The sequence below is a fragment of the Amia ocellicauda genome, chromosome 16, assembly GCF_036373705.1.
Source record: "Amia ocellicauda isolate fAmiCal2 chromosome 16, fAmiCal2.hap1, whole genome shotgun sequence".
Classification (NCBI taxonomy): domain Eukaryota; kingdom Metazoa; phylum Chordata; class Actinopteri; order Amiiformes; family Amiidae; genus Amia; species Amia ocellicauda.
This window is the reverse complement of record NC_089865.1, coordinates 27,168,509-27,174,321: the sequence shown is the minus strand read 5'-3', so window position 1 is coordinate 27,174,321 and position 5,813 is coordinate 27,168,509. Positions and strand designations below refer to the sequence as shown.

Here is a 5,813-nt window from a genome sequence, read left to right as displayed (position 1 = left end):
CTCTCAATGCAACTTACAAAAATGACTATACCGGTATGAAACGAAACACGCAGAGGACTATTACTAAAATGGCAAGTGCAATATCATACACATTTGTAATTAGTTTGTCATGTAGCTGAGCAGGAGGCTTGTTCTCGGGAGCTGTTTTCAGCACCACGTCAGTCTTAGAAAACATAAGCCTACATCACACAACACTGCGCCACCCAAGAAATATGACCATCATTAGTATACTTTAAAAATGAATACTATGGTAAAATAACATTACATCTTCCGGCGCCTGTTCCATAAACTGTTGAACATCTTTCAAGTAGCTGGCCGTGATCGTATAGTGGTTAGTACTTTGCGTTGTGGTCGCAACAACCCCGGTTCGAATCCGGGTCACGGCAATGGGAGACCCCACTCACCAGCCCGGTGTCTTTCTCACAACATTCCATTTTATGAAAGTATATCGTTATATCAGCAACAACATCAATACATTATAGAGTTAAACTAAATATAGAAAACTGAACCTGTATTTGCAAATTAATAACATTGTGGATTACATCCATCTAATTCATTAATAAGTATCATCGATATTAATGTAACTTCATTTCATTGTTTGGGTGTCGAATCCAGTCGCCAGGGTGATTAAAAAATCAACACAAAACTAGAAAGCTCAGGGCTGGCTCATGTGAGATAGTTCGAATTCATGAGTACATGATGCGTGTTGTATAGCGGACACTGGAAACTGTTCAATGAGAACAGTGCATTTGCTTGTCAGTTTCCCGCCAAAACATGCCTTTTGAGAGGAACGGACAGGGCTCAGGCCTGGCCTGCTGTTTGTAACGACAGAACTTTGACACTTGTCTGTCCAGACGCACGGCCATTCAAAACACACATCTCCTTCTATTACTCTCTGCTTATCTTTATTTTTGTGCTTGAGAAAACATATCCTTATCTCTTGGATGCATAAGAACTAGTTATCAAAAATACATCAATTCATATGAAAACACAAACATATACATGATCTTGTAAGGAATCTGCCCCATATCTCACATTTATCACCTGTGCTCAAGCTGTCAATGGCAACCACAGGCTACATGAGACATCGAGTTTGTGTGTTGAATTGTCAATTTACAATTATCCTTGCCGTTGCTTATATTTAATTCGTATTACACGAACACCCAGTGGTCGAGATAGGCCAGTATACGGTATGGTAATCTACAAAATATTCCAAAAGTAAACATCACATTGACAGTAGTAGTAATAATATTTAAAAAGTTATGTATTGGAATCTGTGATATCATTGCGTCCTTTGATTGTCCAGTACGACATTCCACTTTATCTTAATTGTAATGTACAGTACAATACAATGTGATAGAGGGTGACTGGAACGATACAAACGAAATCCCCCTTGATAATAAACTCATGTTGTTATTCTGACAGACACTGCAATCCCATACCAAAAGTTGAAACGGGGCCGCCTGCCTGAAAACCAGGAATCCTATGCGCCCGACCATATGTGAACCTCTGAGCTGGCTTCCTCTCGTCTGGATACAAACACAAACTCCCCAGAGCACCTTAGTGCGAGGCGACTGGACAGGGACGTTACAGCTGTGTTTGTTTCTTTCAGTCTTTATGTTGTGTGTCTGTGTTACAGTGATAGCGGCTGCAGTGGCCGAAATGTAGGGTTCCCCATTAGCTCGCCTCAATCCTGCAGTTGGAATTATTGTAGTCTGGATTCGGCACTCTGGGTTCAATCCACATCACTATAGCATTAATTTTAAACACAACACACACACACACACATACACACATATAGCGATATATAGGTAGTTATAGATTTGTTTACAAATACTTAATTACTCTCCAGCACTCTCAATGCAACTTACAAAAATGACTATACCGGTATAATACGAAACACGCAGAGGACTATTACTAAAATGGCAAGTGCAATATCATACACATTTGTAATTAGTTTGTCATGTAGCTGAGCAGGAGGCTTGTTCTCGGGAGCTGTTTTCAGCACCACGTCAGTCTTAGAAAACATAAGCCTACATCACACAACACTGCGCCACCCAAGAAATATGACCTTCATTAGTATACTTTAAAAATTAATACTATGGTAAAATAACATTACATCTTCCGGCGCCTGTTCCGTAAACTGTTGAACATCTTTCAAGTAGCTGGCCGTGATCGAATAGTGGTTAGTACTTTGCGTTGTGGTCGCAACAACCCGGTTCGAATCCGGCTCACGGCAATGGGAGTCCCCACACACCAGCCCGTAGACTTTCTCACAATATTCCATTTTATGAAAGTATATCGTTATATCAGCAACAACTTCAATACATTATAGAGTTAAACTAAATATAGAAAACTGAACCTCTATTTGCAAATTAATTACATTGTGGATTTCATCCATCTAATTCATTAATAAGTATCATCGATATTAATGTAACTTCATTTCATTGTTTGGGTGTCGAATCCAGTCGCCAGGGTGATTAAAAAATCAACACAAAACTAGAAAGCTCAGGGCTGGCTCATGTGAGATAGTTCGAATTCATGAGTACATGATGCGTGTTGTATACCGGACACTGGAAACTGTTCAATGAGAACAGTGCATTTGCGTGTCAGTTTCCCGCCAAAACATGCCTTTTGAGAGGAACGGGAAGGGCTCAAGCCTGGCCTGCTGTTTGTAGACGACAGAACTTTGACACTTGTCTGTCCAGACGCACGGCCATTCAAAACACACGTCTCCTTCTATTACTCTCTGCTTATCTATATTTTTTTGCTTGAGAAAACATATCCTTATCTCTTGGATGCTTCAGAACTAGTTATCAAATATACATCAATTCATATGTAAACACAAACATATACATGATCTTGTAAGGAATCTGCCCCATATCTCACATTTATCACCTGTGCTCAAGCTGTGAATGGCAACCACAGGCTACATGAGACATCGAGTTTGTGTGTTGAATTGTCAATTTACAATTATCCTTGCCGTTGCTTATATTTAATTCGTATTACACGAACACCCAGCGGTCAAAATGGGCCAGTATACGGTATGGTATTCTACAAAAAATACCAATAGTAAACATCACATTTACAGTAGTAGTAATAATATTTCAAAAGTTATGTATTGGAATCTGTGATATTATTGCGTCCCTTGATTGTCCAGTACGACATTCCACTTTTTCTTAATTGTAATGTACAGTACAATACAATACTGGAACGATACAAACGAAATCCCCCATGATAATAAACATATGTTTTTATTCTGACAGACACTGCAATCCCATACCAAAAGTTGAAACGGGGCCGCCTGCCTGAAAACCAGGAATCCTATTCGCCCGACCATATGTGAACCTCTGAGCTGGCTTCCTCTCGTCTGGATACAAACACAGAGTCCCCAGAGCACCTTAGTGCGAGGCGACTGGACAGGGACGTTACAGCTGTGTTTGTTTCTTTCAGTCTTTATGTTGTGTGTCTGTGTTACAGTGATAGCGGCTGCAGTGGCCGAAATGTAGGGTTTCCCATTAGCTCGCCTCAACCCTGCAGTTGGAATTATTGTAGTCTGGATTCGGCACTCTGGGTTCAATCCACATCACTATAGCATTAATTTTAAACACAACACACACACACACATACGCATACACACATATAGCGATATATAGGATGTTATAGATTAGTTTACAAATACTTAATTACTCTCCAGCACTCTCAATGCAACTTACAAAAATGACTATACCGGTATAATACGAAACACGCAGAGGACTATTACTAAAATGGCAAGTGCTATATCATACACATTTGTAATTAGTTTGTCATGTAAGTAGATAGTAGGGTTTTTTGGGCGCGGCCTATTTTGTTATGACGTATGCCCTAAGCTTATTAATATTCCTACATCATAATTGGAGGGCGTGAGTACACCCATAAAACCCTGAACAACAAGGCCACCCATAAATACCCACACCCCTCTGAAGGCAACGCCCCGAAACTCTCCTCTCTATTTAAAAACCCGCTCTGCTTTTAGGCAATACCTCTTTAATTCTCTGCATCTGAAACATCCTGCTTCTTCAACATGTCCAGCGACATCAACATGAAACCCCGCAAGAAACAATCCCGGGCAAGGGTTCCTGTACTCACCAATTTGAAGATTGAACGCTCCTGGGTGTTGTTCTGGGGGGCTCGACGAGGTTACCGCTTTAAAAAGGACCCCAGCTATGTTGGAGTGGAGCTTTTTGCTTTGGGAGAGAAGGAGGGTACGTTGGAACCTTTTGAGATGGTAATTGAATACTCCTATGAGGACTGGTTGAAGGTGATGGCCTGGAGAGATCTGGGGCTTGTGGATAAGACTCTAGAAGGCTTGCAAGAGGGTCCAAGAGATTGCGAAATGGAGTCTCCGACTCAGGTTTTTGAAAGGTGTGAATGGGAAAGCTTGCAGAACTACGGTAGAGTGGTGAAGAGTCTATCTCTAACTACAGATCGTAAGGTTTTGTTTAGCAGTACCCTGATTACAAACCCTATTGAAGGGAGTGTGAAGGATCCAGAAAAACAGGTTACTGAAATTATGTTTGACGCCGTGGACTGGCCGTTCTTGAAAGAGGTCATAACCTGTATAAATGACGGTTTTGACATCTTGACCAAATGTTCGCAACTGGATTCGGTTAGAAGGAGAATATGCTGGATTATGGATTATATATCCCCCTTGAATCACGACGACGATGATAAAACAGACGACGTGTGGGGTTTTGGAGGGGGGTCTGACAGCTCAGGGGCTACTCTCTTCTAAGAGGGTGGTGTGTCGTGACGTAGTGAAGAGATAGGATAAAAGGCGCAACAATTCATTCATGGTTTAAAATTAAAGAGAATGTCTTACCCAAAAGCTGCGGACGTCGACAGGCTCTACAGGCCTCTTCAAACCCGGGATCACCCCTGGTTCTATTCCCCAGATTTTGTATACACTCCGGAACCCTCTGACTGCGGTTACCCTCCAAGACCTCAGACCCCGGTCCCTCAGGACGAAACAACATGCGGTGCGATGGATGTCCAAATGAGTCTCGGGGATCCCCAGCCTCTGGAGCTCATGGAGGGCCTCGATTTTGCCGAACTGTCTACCGTCTGTGCGTCTCAGGAGGGGGTCAGTCCAATGGATGTAGAAACACCCCACAAACCACCAGGCGACCCAATGAGCATCGGACTGTCCCGGGGGCGTGATGAAGACGCAGGATTTATGCCCGGGGTATGTGACCAAGTAAGCAAGTAAGTGGTTAAAAGCACCCTGGTGTATATTCTGAGTGCTCTCATCGACCGAGCTCTGAAAGAAGTCTGTCGGGGGTGTGAAGTGAATCACCCCAGTCAGTTGAGACACAGTTGTTTGTTTGAACCAGACCGTTACTATTTCCTGTTCTATTTCAACGTGTTTTACAGAAGACTGAACAAACCGTGGCTGAAACCGGCACTAATCAAGGCGCTGTCTTACTCCCACATACATGTCACTGCGGGACAAGTCCAGAAAATCATAGATGAGATTTTGCTGGAGCTGAAAAAGGAGCCGTTTATAATAGAGAAACTTGGGCAGCTGCTCAATGACCTGGATGAGCCGAATAGAAAAACCGCTGGCAAGCTAAAAGCTTATTTCTTCCGTAAAGAAGTTAAAGCTGGGGGCAGCGACGACGAATTCGACATCTACGCCACTGATTCAGACTCTGACCTGAACTAAGGGACTTTGAACATGGGGAATGTTCTGGACTGCTTCTGCAACTGGTTCTGTCATCAACACTCTGCAGCTAACCTGAGAGCGCTATTACACCATGTGCTTGACAGAAAAG

The 5,813-nt window shown here is 42.6% G+C and overlaps 1 non-coding gene across 1 annotated transcript; it reads left to right on the top strand.

Moving 5' to 3' along the window:
- Positions 1 to 314: 314 nt before the first annotated feature.
- trnah-gug (transfer RNA histidin (anticodon GUG)) lies at positions 315 to 386 on the top strand. The gene has a single exon. It is a non-coding gene; the product is annotated as a tRNA-His (tRNA).
- The last annotated feature ends 5,427 nt before the right edge of the window (positions 387 to 5,813 follow it).